This window comes from Dromiciops gliroides, chromosome 1 (assembly GCF_019393635.1).
Source record: "Dromiciops gliroides isolate mDroGli1 chromosome 1, mDroGli1.pri, whole genome shotgun sequence".
Classification (NCBI taxonomy): Eukaryota; Metazoa; Chordata; class Mammalia; order Microbiotheria; family Microbiotheriidae; genus Dromiciops; species Dromiciops gliroides.
Window position 1 is genome coordinate 555,416,657 of NC_057861.1, and position 18,510 is coordinate 555,435,166.

Genomic DNA, 18,510 nt, shown 5'->3' on the forward strand with positions numbered 1-18,510 from the left:
ATGGACCACCTTCAAGACCAATAAACCAAGAAATTTGAATGATGCTACAGAATTAGCTTTAAGCAGTGTGTAAGGGCTACCTCTCCTCCGGACCACAAGTAGCTTACTCACTCTCAATTGCTCACTTGGCCTGGGAATGCTGGAGGGATCAGGCACACTTTTTTTCTCACTCTCCCCTCTGAACTCCTGGGGTGTAGCTCTCACTTTACTAATATTTAATATGCTTTAATAAATGCTTAATGCCCAAAACTGGTGCTATAGCCTCTAATTTCTAAGTAACTATATATTAGAAACCCCAGCTAAATTCTCTAAAACTTGGGATAGAAATAGGGCACTCCATACATTTTCAAATGACACAACATGTAAGAGTCGCACTATAATAATACCTAGCACCACTTTAATTCTTGGAAAGAGCCTTACTAAAATTATCTCATTTTATCTTCATATTAATCCTAGGAGGCAAGTACTATTATTATCCCTTTTTACAGATGAGGAAATTGAGATGGGTAGAGGTTAAGTGAGACCACAGGCCTCACTAGTAAGCATCTCAGAAAGACATGAAGTCAGTTCTTCCTGACTCTTGTTGCAGAGCTTTCTCCACTGTCCCACCTAGCTACCTCTAGCTTCCACAAGAGGGGTCAGCATAGATAGGCTTCAATATACATTACTGAAGGCAATTTGCACATCACTGAAGTCACAGATCCATTTAAAGTACTGGATTACTTTGGAATGTGGTCATGTTGGTTCTCCCCAATGTGTTTTTTCATTGACTGAAGGAACAGCTTTCACCTGCTACAAGCAGGAAATTAGCCAGAAGCTACAAATTCGATAATAGCACTCTGAGGTTTCTTCCTTTACAGAACACTTTTGATTGACTAAAGTAAGAAATCTGACAGATATTAATTTCTTTCTTCAAATACTTTTCTTTTTTTTTGGTGGGGAAGAGGAGAATCTGCTCATCTTTTACAGTCATTGGAATATGTATACTTATCAGGAGTTTAAAAAAATGCCTACGAAAGACATAATTGTTTAGTAGCAGCTTAAATAAAACTGTTTTTTCAACAACTCCTTACCCATTTAAACCTTTCTTAATGATTATCATAGTTCAACAGGAGGTCAATGAAAATGCTCTTTTTACCATCTTACTGCTTCAGTAGCAAGGAGCAAATGTGAGACACTAGAAAAGAAAAAAAAAATTAACCTTGAGGGCAAAACAAAAGTCATGTTGCTTTAGCGTGGCCTTGTCCTACTTTTGAATGAGAAACTTAATTGGAAGGGACAGGGTTCTACTTTTGATGTGTAATACTTGCCCTATAACTGTTGCCATGGGGATAGCTTGGCAATTCCCATAAATAATTATTTCCCCCTGTTTTTTCAGCAAAATGTTTGTAACTCAAATTCATGATGCACCTTGCCAGGTTTAAACTTATTATTGTATCTACAGGGGCATGATCGCTTTTTCAATAGATCATGCAGTATAACTTACAACGTTTTGTAACAAAGACTGAGACCTTTGGAGGTAATTGATGTGAATTTGGAGCATGTGAGGAGAAAGAAAAATTATACTCTCGCCTGGTGCAATGAACTTGCCATATGTCTCATGAATCAGAGCTATGGCACATTTTTCTTTAGTACCTTTAAACCAAGTGAGTTTAATGCTCCTGTTGATATACATTTCTCTGCTGTGCTGTATTATAACCTCTCCTCTGTATGATCAGTGAGTCGTTAAGTGTAATCATTTTTAATCTAAACTGAGAAGTGGTTAGGCAATCAGGAACTGGGCCCGTATCCCCCACTTCTTTTGTTACCTAACTCCAAATAAATAATTTGTGGCTCCGCCAAGAGAAACATGAAAATCATAAATTTAGAGCTGAAAAAGACTTTAGAGGCCATCTTGTCCAATTCATTTTACAGATGTCTCAGAATTCTTTGGGTATGATTTTAATTTGTGGGAGGTGGGGAGAGTAATAACTCAAGTTTTGTTTTGTTTTCCTTATTGGCAAAATTATGAGTCAATTTTGAGCACGCAAAATTTTTTCCACCTTGCAAGTTATTCTTGGGCAGGAAGGAGGGGTGGTGGTTTCATTTCTACTTAAAATATGCTTTCCCTCATTTTTTTTTCCAGGATGACTACACATTCCATTGACTGTGTTGAATATATCCTACCAACTTTTTTTTCTTCATTGTATAAATGAAGAAGACCATTATAAAGAATGTGGTATTAACTTTTTCCAGAATTTTTGATACAGAAATCCTTCCCTCCCTTTGCTATTTTCATAACATTGGAATTATTACAAAGAGTTACACAATTAATTTCCTCAAATAACTAATTTTATAAAGAACTATACCAGATACTTTCCTAAAGGCTTTATTTTCAGATAAGATGACACACAAAAATCAGAGAACTATGGTCCAAGGAGAGAACAGAAAGAGAAGGGAAGCTATAAATGATGATATCTAGTGTGAGAACCAGGTGATCTTTCTAAGGTTGAATTGGCATCCTGGAAGTTGCCTCACAATTCATGGACCACTTTTGAGTCATGTCAATCAAGGGACTTGAATGCTACCAGCCAATTAGCTTGGAGCTGTGTGTGGGGACTCCCCCTCTTCTGGTTCCACAGGGAGCTTCCAGTCGAACTGAGTGAGGCTCTTTCTTTTTGGAAGTGTGATCTGCTAGGTGGAGGCAGCTTTCTCTCTCTCTCTCTCTCTCTCTCTCTCTCTCTCTCTCTCTCTCTCTCTCTCTCTCTCTCTCTCTCTCTCTCTCCTGCATCGATCTTATCTAGGTTTTTTCTATTCTTTTAGAGACACATGTTCTTTCTTTACTTCTCTTTACTCTTTAATAAATGCTTAAGGCCTAAACTGTTGCTGAAGTTCCTAATTTATAAGTAAATCCTAGCTAGTTTCCCCCCCACACTGGGGTGGGGGTGGGGGGCAGGTAAGGTGATTTAGTTTTACTCATCACACTAAAGAATATGAGTGAAAAAATATTTAACAAAATATTAGCAAAAAGATAACAGTAATGCATCAAAATTATCATATATATTGATTGAGCCCTTCCAAGAGTTCTGGAAAACTGTTCTTGACTTTTAAAAGCATTCTTTCACTAAGATTTTTTAAAAAGTAAAAAAAAATCTTAAAAAGAGAAAGACCATTATCAATATTTACCCTCTAGAAATTACTTAAGCAAGCCACTCCTGGAATTTTATAATTAATGAGGAATAGACAACATGGGGAGGAGAAGGAATGATAAACAGAGATGTAGATGTAAGGTAACCTAGAAAGTGTCTAGTTCAAACCTACAGCATTTGATGGTGACAGAACTAAGGTCCAAAGAGATTAAGTGAACCAGGACATATATTCAAACATACAAATAAACATGCAATCTCAACAGTGTATGTATTCCCTTCAATAACACAGATCCTTAATTGTCTATGTTTGTCCATATAATCTAATTCTTGTCCTCCACCTCCCCTAAGTTTACCATAAGAGGCCCACCCAGTATTCTCAAGGCATTTCTCAAATTCTCTTCCTATCACAATAAAGCACATAGTCTATTCATCCAGTAGTTATACCTAGTCCATCTTCCTTTTTGATCATACATTCCTTTGGTGGCATCTTTTAAACCATGTCTCCCTATTTCCAGGTTTATAATGTTTAAGTTACTCGCATCCATCATGTGTATCTTACAATGACTTGAGGCAATGTGATGTCCTCCACAAACAGGTGCTATCTATATGGAATCCTTTTTTGCCTTGAACTCTGTGCTAGATCTTCTTCATGATGGTGTTGCCTTATTAGATACTAATGAAGGGAAGGTAATTTAACAAAATAATCACTTTTTTATTTTTTAAGGAATATTGTATAATTTTAATGTATACATGGAATCTCCTTTGTTGAAGGACAGCTTTGAAGACAGAATTTTTTTCTATCAAATGAGATAATTTTATATGATATGCAAATAATATGCAAAATAATATTTTATATTCACAACATCTTTCTGTCAATTATATAATGGTAAAAATGTCCTTAGGGGGCAATCTATATCACTAAAAACTGCTATCCACAAAAGAGAGAAACGACAGATCAACAAACTGGCTGCATAACTAAAAACCAAAAAAATTTTTTAAAACACAGAAAAACAACAAAAATGGAAAACACAAAAACAGAAATTCTGAAAATCAAAGAAAACAAAAGGAATAAAAAAACCCAAAAATAGAAAAGTAAAATTAGGACAGGTTTTTAAGGCCAAGCCACGAAGCTTCTATAAATAATGGAAATAATTATTGTCATAAAGTAACATTTGCAAAAATCTAATTTGATGCCTCATTATGGCATAGAAGTAACCCTGAATTCTGGAAGGTTATGAAGTAGATGTAAGCTTTGGATGTTTTACCATGAAGCTTCTTGGCTTGGCATTGAAAATCTGTCTTGAATACAGTCATACCTATGCCATATAAATGCAAAATTGGGGCAGTATACTTCTTTAAAAGATTTTTGACTTTGCTGTTGCAAAATGCAGGGTTGGGAGACAATTGTCTTCTTTACAAGTTGCTTTCTAAATACCTGGTTAGTGTTTCTTATAGAGTCAATGACCTCCCCTTTTCTCAAGTATTTGCAAACTTCTTATAAATTGGGGAATGCCAAAAGATGCTAGAGACCCTAAAATTTGGAACTTGAGGTGTGGCTAGGTGACGCAGTGGATAAAGCACTGGCCCTGGATTCAGGAGTTCCTGAGTTCAAATCCAGCCTCAGACACTTGACACTTACTAGCTGTGTGACCCTGGGCAAGTCACTTAATCCCCATTGCCCCGAAAAAAAAAAAAAAATTTGGAACTTGAAGCTATTTGATCTGGTCAGAATCCGAAGGCCTGACTTTTTGTCTAATTAGCATGGCACTACAACAATCTGAGTCAACTGGTACCAATTATTTTTGTAACAAAAATTCTGCCCCGACAATGATTTCCTGTGTGACCTTGGGAAAGATGCTTAATCTCTCTGGTCTTTATTTTCCTTATCTATACAATGACAGAGTTGGATTAGATTGCCTCTGATATTCTTTCCAGCTTTTGCACTAGGATTCTATGGAGTACAATGCTTAAAGATAAATTTTATTAGAAATATAATTATTTTTTCGGAAAAAACCCCACACTTTCCAATTTCATAAGATTTAGAGCTTGAAGGCATCATAGAAATCTACTATGCTTCCCCTAATTTTTCTGATGAGGAAACTGAGGTCCAGAGAGTTTAAATGACTTAGAGCCATGCCTTCTGATTCCAAATCTAGCTCTTTTTAATATATCAAAAATGATAGTTTTATGAGCAAACCAAGTTATAATTCACTTTTATGTTCCTAACCAAAACTGACTTCAGATGTAAAGGGCACAAGGAAAAAAAATAAGTATTTCACTGATTTATATTTTTCTTAGCTTACTCTATACACAGTAATTATGTTGTTGTTGAGAGGGATTAATTGAGAAGGTTGGTAGAGGGGAAATGGTGATGAGAGAACCAGGGGAATAAAGATTGTGAGTCTTTTACAAATATCATGGCTTCATATTTTACCCAGAAAATTTATTATTCTATTCTGGATGTTCAAATATACCATTTCCCTTATATACAGTTATTCCTGTAAAGCTTAGATAATTTGCATTAGCTGGACTTCTGTTATGATATAATTACTAACCATGAATTATCAGCCACAGCTGAATCTGATTAATTTAATAATAATAAATTAAAATAAATGTTGCATTAGTACATCAATAATAAATTCCAATAATAAATAAAAAGGGCATAGATGACCTTAGAGACTAAGCTAATATAGAACCTCCTATAGTAGCTTAGATCAAATAGGTGATGGAAAGAATGTTAAAGTCTGATGAAATAAAATTGAAACAAGCAGAAATATAAGGGGTGGTGTTCTAGTGAAGATATTGTATGTTTGGGTTTTTTTTGTTTTTGTTTGTAATCTGCAGAAGCACTGGTGTAGTGCATAGAGTAGTGGTTATCAAGTCAAGAAGTTCTGTTGTTGCTGTTGTTCAGTCATTTCAGTCGTGACTCCATTTGTGATTTTCTTGGCAAGGATACTGGAGTCATTTGCCACCTAGTTTGCCACCCCAAGTCAAGAAGACCAGAGTTTAAATTTGGTCTGAGACGTTTACTAGCTGTGTGACCTTGGGCAAATAACTTGACCTCTGGCTGCTTCAGTTTCCTCATTTGTAATACTGTCTAACTCACAAGGTTGTTGTGAGGATGAATTAATATTTGTAAAATGCTTTGTAAATATTAAAGCAATATATGGATAAAAGCTATTTTTAGCTAGAAAAATCTTGAGATCAACAAGTTGCCAGGATACAGTTAGAGGGCTAAAGACTCCATCTAGAAATAGATGAACATCTAAGATGATAAAGAAAAGAATGTTGTTAGACAAAAAGAAGCAGAGAAAACTTCAAAAAAAAAAAAGGAAAAGGCTTGGATTTGTGAGAAAATAATTACTAATAATGCATTTTGGGGAGACCTTCCATACTTGAAGGTTTAGCTCAGGAACTTTAGCTGGTCTCTTTCAGAACCAGCCCAAAGGTAAAATAGAGATCACACTAACTCAGTAGAGATTAAAACCACACCTATGTGAAAGGGCCTTTGCCCTCAGGGAGTTTGTCTTTGCACTAGACCCTGATGTCTTCACAGTAGAGCTCATTTTAATATGGTCTACTCTCAGGCCACATCAACCAATGGAATTGAATGATTCTAGTCAATTAGCTTTGATCAGTGTGTAAGAGTCACCTTTATCACTGGAAAAGGACAGACCATGAGGTGAATGCCATTCTGGGTCACATGCTAGGCAAGGAAGGCTATCTGGTAACTGAGCTCTTGCCTCTTTAGGGCTTCTGAACTCTGCTTGGAGCCCTGTGCTCTCTCTTAGACACAATATGGTGCTGGGGGGGGGGGGGGGTTTCGGCTTGTGTTAAATGCAGTCAATGCTCTCCTAACATTTAATATGATTTAATAAATGCTTACTACCTAAATGGGTGTAATAGCCATTAATTTATAAGTAGCAATATTTTAGAAAACCCCAGCATAGTTCCCCCAAATTTAGACAGGAACAGACTAGTCCCACAATATTTAAAATAACAGAGATTGTCTCAGTTTTAGGATAAAAGCATGACACAAATGAACAAACATCCAAAGGGACACTAGAGAGGTACATGAAAAAAGCAAGAAAACTTTGCTCCATCATGAGCTAGAGCTCTGATGTGTGGGTCATTATCAAGGTTCCTGAGTTATGCCTTCCTAACCTCCTCCCACTGCCAAGCTCGAGACTAATGCTGCTTTGCCCTGATCCACTACAATAGGACAGGCCTCTTTATAATGCATAACTAAAACAGGGGGCAAAGCCTTCACAAAAGTCTTGCTTCACCATGCCCCTCACCTCTAAGACCTAAGTCCCAGGCACTTGACTCCTTGCCTCCAAAATAAGACCTTCTAACAGAAGACCCTCATTTCCAGGACCTATGTAAGGACTTAAGTCTCAGATTACATACCTTGTTCTATTAGAACCTCATCATGAAGGTCCCTTGCCAACAGACAGAATCTCACTTCTTCTTTGGATTCTGTATGTCAAATGACACAGGGAATTTCAGCATGATAAAGTTCTTTAGAGTCAGAGCACCTATATTCAAATCCTGCTTCTGCACATAACCACTTGTGTGACCTTAGACAATTCACTTAACCTCTAGCCTTTAGTTTCCTCATCTATAGAATGAAGGGGTTAGACCAGATGGTTTCACCCTTCCTTCCCTATTCTAGGACTAGGATCCTATTAGTCCTATGACTTTTTAGTTTACTCAGTTCAAACCTGGAGGTCTACCACTAGGAGATCCATTTCTCTGGGTGTGTATTGGAGCCAGCTTTGTCTTCAAAGGTCCAGTGTGAGCCTTTACACCTCAAAAATAGGCAATCAATACCATTCTGGGCTTCATTTATTGTTTTGTTAATTGTCTAGACTTAATAAGATGGTGAATAGTGCCTACTAAACTTGTGTGCATTTTTTTTTCTGGAGTGCCCAGTTGTTACATATTTACTAGCACACTCTTATATTGCATTATAAGCATTGCTTGAGTTCAACAGGAATTCAGCAGAAGAATCAGGGAATGATTCATCACCAGACTTTAGGTAATAATAATAATTAATATTTATATAGCACTTAAAGGTTTGCAAAGTGTTTCACATCCATTATTTCATTGAAGTCTCACAATACCCCTGCTCAGGCCCCATCTGTATTTCTCTAGGAAATGTTATAAGACTAATATACTTTCACCTATGTGAGAAAATAATTATTAAGAATTGATCTCTTGGCAGGACCCAGGGATCAGTTTCAGTCCTTTCTACCCCCCTCACCCCCCATTCCACTCCAGAAACTTATGCAAATCTTATCTGGGACAAGTCCAAAGGAACAAAAGAAATGGAGACAGACTCTTTTGCCTAGCTTGGTGAAGGACCACACCTAGATAATGAACTTTGCCTTAGGCAACTTGAGTGAGGATCATCAGTAGAATTAATTTTAATTTAGACTACCCTCAAGTCATGTCTATCAATGGAACTGATTGATGTTAACCAATTAGCTTTGATCAATATATAATGAACTACCTAGGGCCTCATTCTTTTGATGCAGGCTCTTCCTCTTAGGACAGTGTAGGTTTTGTAGGTGTTCTGAACTCTCCTTGAGACCACTGTCTCTCTGAGAGGCAGTATGGGTCTGAGGCTTTTCTCCTGCTCATGCTAACTGCCCTAGCCAATTTTTTACTGGTATATGTGTACACATGTGTGCATGTATGCGTGTGTGCACATATGTGTATACATGTATATATACATATGTGTGTATAATATTAATTTATAATAAATACTTACTACCCCAAACTGGTACAATAGCAATTTAATTTTAGAAAATATAACAATAGCAACTAATTTTAGAAAATACAATAGTAGCCATAATAAATTTACAAAAAACACACCTATCCTCCACCACACAACACACACCTTCATCATATGTTCCATTTCTATGACTAATAATTCAGAAATTTCTTTCTTCTTTTGGAAATCTATTTTTCCCTCCCTTCCTATGCTACACTCTTCCTTTAGCTATTTTGTCCTCATCATTAACTCTAGCCTTTCCATCCCTTATATTCTCCCAGCCTGTTTAATCCTTTGCTGGCTAAATTTTTCTCCCTTTTTCTATTGTTGTTCAGTCATGTCCAACTTTTCATGATCACATTTGGAGTTTTCTTGCCAAAGATACTGGGATAGTTAGCCATTTCCTTCTTCTGCTCATTGTACAGATGAGGAAAATGAGGCAAATAGCTTGAAGGGACTTGCCCATGGTCACATAGCTAATAATTGTCTGAGACCAGATTTAAACCCAAGAAGATGAGTCTTTCTGACTCTAGTCCTGGTACTCTATCCACTGCACCACCTAGTTGCCCTCCTCTTTCCTACTCTTGATTATTGTAAACCAATTTAACTTTGCAATAATATCATCTCCTTTTGAGCACTTTCTTCCTTGTACTATCACCTCTTATAACCCAACTAATGCCAAGTCTGTACTACTTACTTAACTGTTTCTGTTCACATGCTACAGAACATTAAGTTATGAAACCATACAATCTGAGTGCACTGTAGATTTATGGTATCTGATCTCACAAAGTATTGTTTTAATTCTTCCATAACCCTATTGCACCCCCATAAGTAATTGTTCAGAATTGTTCTTTTCAAAACCTTTGCTTAAAACCTTTTCTTTTCAAGTGTCTACAACAACCCTTCTCTCATTCTTATTTCCTACTTTGAGAAAACAGAGATCATTTGTTATGTTTTATTCTTCCTCATCTGACATCTCAAAATCCTTAAGATCATCTGCTATTCTCTCCTCCTTTTATGACATTCTCTAAAGAGGTTGTCCTCACCGAATCTAACTCCTCTATTACCCTTTTCCCCATCATCTCTTACCTCATCTGGCGGATTGAGCTGTCACATACATGTGCATTTTACAATCATCCTACTTTCCCAAGCTTTACTTTCTATCTCAATGATTTTCAAACTTCTTACAAGACACTTTTAAATATGCACTCTCCCACTGTATATATTTAAATTATATACAAGGTTACATTCAACATCTCACAAGCTCCCAGGGGTAACCCTTTTGTGAGAGAATATGCTCACTTTACTCATCACTTCAGCTGTTGAAAAACCCACACACTTACTATAATGATACTTTTGGATCTTAAACATAACTATTTATTTGACAGCAAGGCAAAAGAAATAATAACAGCATCACTGATTGTAATATAAGCAAATGCAGGGAATAATAAATACACCCTAATCGAAACATAAACCTGAGTATACTTAGTATCTGTGGGGAAGAGTTTCTTACAAAAACCTCTCAAGGAGGCACTTTAGTGAGAAAACCCATATTCTTGAAGTAACACAACTCTGGAACTTTAAATTTCAATGTCCTCCTTTGTCCCAGGAATTGCTATAAAAAACTGCCTAAGGAATGTAGTTTCTGCGTGAACAGATGCTTCTACTAATAAAAGGAATTTATCTATGCTACACTTACCTAAGAAACACTTCACGAGGCATAACATTTTACCTGGCAGGAACCTGAGTTCAAATCCAGCCTTATATATTTACAAGCTATATGACCATGAACAATTCACTTAATCTCTGCTTCAGTTTCCTCAATTATAAAATAGGGATAATCATAGCACTTACCTTTCAGGGTTGTTGTGAGAATGAAAAGAGAGAGATAATTGAAAAAAAAATATATATTACCTGATTTGATCCTCACAGTAATCTTGAGATGAAGGTGAACATTTAAAATTCCTTAATGAATGTAGCTTCTGTGTTAAACAGATGCTTCTACCAATAAAATGAATTGATCCATGCTATGCTTGACTAACAAATATTTCATTGGTCATAACATTTTACCCAAACAAATTGATCTGTTGGATGACTTCTCTGGTTTTCTGCTTCTAAACTATTCCTCTGATCAGCTGCACTTTTTCCTTAAGAACAATTGTAGATAGTATCCATCATTTCTATATTAGATTATAGTAATACTTTAGCTGATAACACTTCTGAAAATCTCTCTCCTCTTCAAATGACTTCATTTTAGCTTATGTTTAACAAGGAAATTATTATCTTCTTTCTGTAAACAAATTATGTTTGTCCTATAATCATGAACCAATTCTGTTGTCTATTTCTCTCCAGTACACCACAGCTTGTCCACATTCAAAATTAGCAACAACTGTCTCAAAATTCCAAGTCAGAGTATCTTTTCATCTTAGAACTATGAGCAATACAAACTTAACTCATCAAACTGCTCCATAAAAGGGCAGTACCTAAAAGGTATAATACCTTATAAAATAGGAGAATCGGAGATGAAAAATAAAATAAGATGATGTAAATCTTATTTTAAAATAATTTTTATGTCATTAGTGGTATAAAAACTGTTTTGTTTTTTTATTCTTCTATTATATTTAACCCTGTGTCAGAGTCACCACAGAAATGAGAGATGCTTCTCCATAATGTACTATAATTGTCTCTGGGAAGCTAGAGGATTTTGGGATTGCTTCACTGATATTTTGGGGAGAAAATAACATAAAGGAAGGAGTGAGGAAAGTGGTATAGTGTTGATATTACATCCTCCTTCTTGGCACCATGTAAGGTAGTCTCTTCATTCCCCAACTCCAGCTATTCCTTTCAAAAATAGTATGATGAGGTGTTGCTTTGCTTCATTTAAAGCTGGTTAGGTGTTTGCAACCCTGATAAGAACAAAGATCTAGCTTTCTTCTAGCTACAGAGCCTCCAGATGAAGGGAAAGAAAACAAACAAACAACCTGTCAATTTCTGACCAAGAAATCTCACCTGATAACCCTCTGCATGTGTATGTGTCTACATATACATATATTTGTATATGTGTGTATGTATATGTATACGTATACACACATATGTATATATAATATGTGCATTTGTGTGTATATATGCCATGGCAATCACTGCTCTACATATGAATCAAGAGCTAATGTGATCAATAAAATTTTAAGACAGCATTTCATAGTAATTTTTTAAAATTACATAAACTTTAAAGAATGGAGATGAGTTTGGAATGGATACTTACTCTCCAGGGAGGGGGAAAGGGGACAGGAACAGGATGGAGGGAAATATTATCATTGATCTTATTTAAAAGACAGTTAAATGTTTTCTATCACCTCAGGTCTGAGTGACTGAGTGCAACCCAACCCCAATCTGCATTATGGTAGTGTTACTGGTGGAAGGTATGGAAACATCAGAGCTACTTGTCAAGTGCTCCCTCCTTCTCTCTCTCTAGTTAATTCAAATTGGGCACCAAACATCAACTCTCAACCCCATATCCTTATAGACATCATTCTTCTCTTGAGATTTTCCCCTCATACAAAGAATAACACAATACTATCTATTTAAGCATATCCAGCCTTACTCTTCCCAGGGGTACATGTACAGACACCTTAAGAACTTTATTTCTGCCAGCAGAAATTGATCTTCAATGTCCTCCTACACATAAATTACATAAGCAAACAGTTTATCAAAAAATCTCATGTGGGTAATTTGTATGGATTGTAATAATGCTTTCATCTAATAGATTGCTAGTATTGTACATATTTAATATATTCAAGAAGTCCCTTCAATCATAAAATGTTCTACTTAAAGTAGAAGGGTAGTAGGGAAAGGGTAAATCAATATTCCTGGACGCCCATATGTTTAACTTGACTAAATGTCATTGTGCTGCATACTTTGGATAAAACTGTACAAAAGGGACCCCAAAAAGCTTTTTTCTGAAATGTGGTTTTTAGTAAAAATATGAACCATAGCTCTTGGCAAGTCAAGGGAGTAGGAAATAAGGAATAAAAGCCTTTTGTTAGTTCTCTACCTTCAAAACAAGTGAAATACCCAAGCTGCCTAAACTGATTAACTTCATTTTTTGAAAAATGTACATTGGGTCATATTATAATGTGAGAACAAGAAGCCAAAATATTAAGATGCAGCACACTTGGTCAACACTTTCCCACCTATAATTGGTAATTGAAAGGGGACTTTACCTCAAGGTAAAGGACTAAGTGAAAGGAGGTTTCAAGGAACTGCAAAAAAGGAATGCTGCTACTAATTTAGAATCACCTTGTCTTCAGTGATTTGTCTCCAAGAAGGAATGAAAAAGTTTTTATACTCATTGCACTACATGTCCCTGCTAATTTCTACTTTAAATCAGCTGACTCAAGTTTTCAGATGCTCATATATTGTAATCATTTCATCCTTCCTCACCTGCCCCTATATACTAACTTTCCAAATTCATAAATTATCTATTTCATCCCTTGTAACAAAATCCCTTGATCCCATGAATTTGTTCTTAATGTTTGTTATTCATTTTGTCATTAACATCTTCTTACTGGAGCACCTAGCACAAGCACTCCCAGCAGATGCTCAATAAATGGTGAACTGAAGTGACGAATTGATAGGCTTATTTTCTGTTCATATATTCTAGATTATTTAGCTGGATCTGTGATCTCACCGCTATGATTACCCTTCACTGGTACAGATGAAAATCCTTTCAATCTCTCATCCTCTTTTATAATTCTCATCCATGTTTTGCATAAATCCTCCAACGAGGATAGTTCTGGATACCCTGCTCTGTCCTTCATGGTCCTTCATGTTCTTTCCTTCAACCTATCCTCAAGACAAAAATTCAAAGCCTTTCACCATGCCTTCCTCTCCATTCCAGCTTGGCAGAGCCAAGATGGCAGAGAGAAGACAGCAAGTTCCCTGAGCTCTCCTTCTGTTCCCTCAAAAGAACATTAAATCAAGCCTCTAGATGGATTCTGAAACTAAAGAACCTACAAAAAGACAGAGAGACAAAAATCTTCCAACCTGAGATAATTTAGAAGACTTCAGGAAAGGTAAGTCTCACTCTGGCAAAAGGGAGGCCCAGTGCACCACAGTGCAGTGTGGAGGGGGTCAGGGCAAGTGAGCAGGAATCTCTAGGCCACAGCCGAGCAACTGAGGCCCCTTGATCCTGGATCAACTAGCTGGTGGTGCAGCAGGTCAGAGGTGAGATCCACCAGCACTAGCTGAGAGGGCAGGCTGCCAGCTAGAGTGCCACCCACAGGACAGGCGCAAAAAGGCCTGGCCATCTCAGTGCAACAGGAACCATTGCAAGAAACAAGCCCAGGGTGGTGAGAAATCCACAAGCCATAGAGGCCTCAGTGTAGAAAGCCAGTGACACAGCCCCTATACCCCAGCACAAGAAGCTTGAAACAGGGAACCTGGTGCCCCCAGAGCAGACCTCAACTTAAAAAAAAAAAGCTGCAATATGAGTAAGAAACAAAAAAGAGCTCTTACCATTGAGAGCTTTTGTGTCAACAGGGAAGAGCTAAACACAAACTCAGATGAGGACAATCCTCTCAAATTGCCTACATGTGAAGCCTAAAGAGGGAAGATAAATTGGTCTCAAGACCAAAAAGCCTTCTTGGAAGAGCTCAAAAAGGATTTTCAAAATCAATTGAGAGAGGTAGAATAAAAAATGGGGAGAGAAATGAAAGCAACACAAGAAAATTATAAAAAAAGAATCAGCAGCTTAGAAAAGGAAGCACAAAGATTAACTGAAGAAAAAACAAAAAACAGTGCCTTAAAAAATTCATTTCACCAAATGGAAAAGGAGGTGCATAATCTCACTGAAAAAAAAAACAATGCCTTAAAAATTAAAATTGGACAGTTGGTAGCTAATGACTCCATGAGACACCAGGAATAAGTCAAACAGAATAAAAAGAATGAAAAAATAGAAGAAAATGTGAAATACCTAATTGGAAAGACAACTGACCTGGAAAATAGATCCAGGAGAGACAATGTGAGAATCATTGGACTGCATGAAAGCCATGATCAGAAAAAGAGTCTAGACACCATATTCCAGGAATATTATAGCCAAATTCCAGAATTATCAGGTGAAAGAGAAAAATACTCCAAGCATCCAGAAAGAAGCAGTTTAAATATCATGGAGCCACAGTCAGGAATGCACAGGACCTGGCAGCTTCAACATTATAGGATTGTAAGGCTTGGAATACAATATTCCAGAAGGCAAAGGAGCTTGGGTTGCAGCCAAGAATCTATTACCCAGCACAACTGTGCATTCTCTTTCAAAGGAAAAGATGGACATTCAATAAAATAGAGGACTTTCAAGGTTTCCTGATGAAAAGACCAGGACTGAATAGAAAATTCTATCTTAACTCAAGAGAAGAATTCTATCTTAATACTCAAGAGAAGTTTAAAAAGGTAAATGGGGGAAAAAGTTATTCAATAAGGTTAAACTGTTTACATCCCTAAATGGGATGATAATACTCATAACTCTTAAGGACTGTATATATATTTGCGCAGACAGAAGGATTATACACAGAGGGTATAAATATAAATTGTCTTTGATATGATGATATAAAAAATTAAGGGTTTGGGGCACCTAGGTGGTGCAGTGGATAGAGCACCGGCCCTGGAGTCAAGAGTACCTGAGTTCAAATACAGCCTCAGACACTTAACACTTACTAGCTGTGTGACCCTGGGCAAGTCACTTAACCCCAATTGCCTCACTTAAAAAAAATTAAGGGGTTAAAAAACGAGTTTATGGGGAGACGAGAAAAGGGGAGGTAGAATGGGGTAAATTATATCATATGAAGAGGTGAAAAAAAACCCTATTACAATAGAGGGAAAGAAGGGAGGGGTGAACATTATTTCAACCTTACTCTCACTAGATTTGATTCAAAGAGGGAATAACATATATGTTCATTTGGATAAAAAAAAAAAACTTAGCTTATTCTTTAGGGGAGTAAAAGGGTAAGGGAAAAAGGGGGAACTGATAGAAGGGAGGGCAGAAGCAGGGGAGAAAGGGGTAAAAAAGGGAGGGGGAACTGATAAAAGGAAGGGCAGATTTGGGGAGGCAGGGGTAAGAAGCAAGATGTTGGTGAGGAGAAATAGGGTAAAAGAAGGGGGGGAAGTACAAAGGGGGTAAATAGAATGGAGGGAAATAGACAGTTAATAATAACTGTGAATGTGAATGGGATAAATTCTCCCATAAAATGGAAGCAAACAGCAGAGTGGATTAAAAACCAGAATCCTATAATATGCTGTTTATAAGAAACATACTTGAAGCAGAGCTACACACAGAGTAAAGGTAAAAGGTTGGAGCAGAATATATTATGCTTCAGCTGAAGTCAAAATAGCAGGGGTAGCAATCCTTATCTCAGACAAGGCAAAGGCAAAAATAGATCTAATTAAAAGAGTTAAGGAAGGAAATTACATCTTGCTAAAAGGTACTATAGATAATGAAGTAATATCAATACTAAACATGTATGTGCCAAGTTGTATAGCATCTAAATTCTTAGAGAGGTTATATGAGTTGCAAGAGGAAATAGACAGTAAAACTATAGTAGTGAGGGAATCTGAATTTTCCCCTCTCAGTGTCTTTCTTTAACTGTGGCATCAAAAATGAAATACAAGACACCAGGAAAGCTTTGTTGAGGACAGAGTACAGTAGGATTTTGGCTCTCCTAATGCTAGAAGCTGTGGCCCCATAATGAAGCCTAAGATTGCATGAGCCTCTTTGCTTACCACATCACACGACTGACTTATTATTGTCCACATCTCCTTATACTTTGATTTTTATTCCAATGTGTGAGACTACATTTATACTTACTGCATTTAACCATTAGATTCATCCCAATTCATCCCTGTGAAGATCCTTTTAGATCATGACTCTTTCATTGACTATTATAGCCATCCTTTCTAGTTTGTGTTATCTAATAAATGTGAAATCCAAATTATTTATGCCTTTAATTAAGAAAATGATTTTTCAAAAACATTAACCAGTACCACATAGCACAGAATCCATGAAGTCCTCCACTGGATGTCTCCCCTGTCACAATGATATTGAACCATTAACAGATATTCTGAGTATCTGATTATATTATTGTCTATTCATATCTCCAAAACTTTTCCAGAAGGATAGTATGAGATCCTTTCTTGGATAATTAATAGCTGTGTGGCCACGAGGAAGTCACTTAACCTCTATTTGTATCAATTTTCTTATCTCTAAAATGAGGATAATAATAATAATAGCACCTACCTCACAGAATATCCTATAAGTAATTTGTAACTTAAGGCATTATATAAATTCTAATCACTTCTTTCTCCTCCTCTCCCTATTCCTTCTCCTTCTTCTGCTTCTGCTTCTCATTATTATTCCCTTCTATACTAGGTTAAATAGTCCTGCTTAAAAAGGAAATGAGTATACTATGGCATATTCTTGATGGGGCCATGATGTTTTGGTTTTTTTAATAATCATTTTCCTTATCTAAATGTTAACCAGGTATTGCTCTGATGACCCATACTATATTTTCTTCAATACTTAGACTATTTTCCATGATCTCTAAAATATCATTGACAGTTGCATAGCCAATTTTTTCAGGATCTTAGACATCAACTCCCTGTTCATCATTTTAGTTCTGTAATTTCCAGTATAAAGGATCATTCTTTTTTTTTTTCAGGGAAAGCAGAAACAAAATATGAATTAAATTTGCTTCCTTAGCCTCAATTCAATCTGAGTTTAGCATCTTCGACACTATCTTTATAAGGCTATGTCATGTTCTTATATTTATCCTGTTACCCGATCCCATCTTCTGTACACTGCTCTCTAAAATATAGGGTGGTTATATTACTGAGACAATTTACTCTATTTTTAAATAATCCTAATTGTTTCCTTATGTCAAAGATAATTACAACTTCTTTATTGCCTATTGCTCCAACCTCTGCTTTCTAGGGAATCATCATCCTTCATATGGAAGAGTGTATGATAGCCTTTTAAATCCTTAAAGACAGATTTTATGCCCCCACTAGGTCTTTTCTTCTCTAAACTAAAGGCCCCAGTCCCTTAAGCCTTTTCATTTGATATCTTAAGGATCTTCAACATTTTTTTACCTTAGTTTTGATGTTCTCTAGTTTATCAAGGTCTCCTCTAATTTTGTTTCATCTGGAAATTGAATAAAAATGCCATACGTATCTTCATGAAATTAATTATATATATGTATATATATATATATATATGTGTGTGTGTGTGTGTGTGTGTGTATAAAACCAGGATGGAGAAAAGCCTTGATTCCATGTTATATATATAAGGATGGATTAAAATAAATGGTTATGTTTAGTTAGAGAAGAAATGACTCATGTGGGACATAATAGCTGTCTTCAAATATATCAAAGCCTATTAAGTGGAGGAAGGAACAGATTTATTCCATTTGAATTCCCAGTTCCAAGCAGAGATATCTGGGTCACTCCACTAGAGCCCTTCCTTTCAAATTAACATTGAAGCACTAGTCCATTCAACCAGTTCCAAATCCACCTAAGTATGTGATTGTCTAGTCCATGTCTCTCCATCTTGTCTATAGTCAG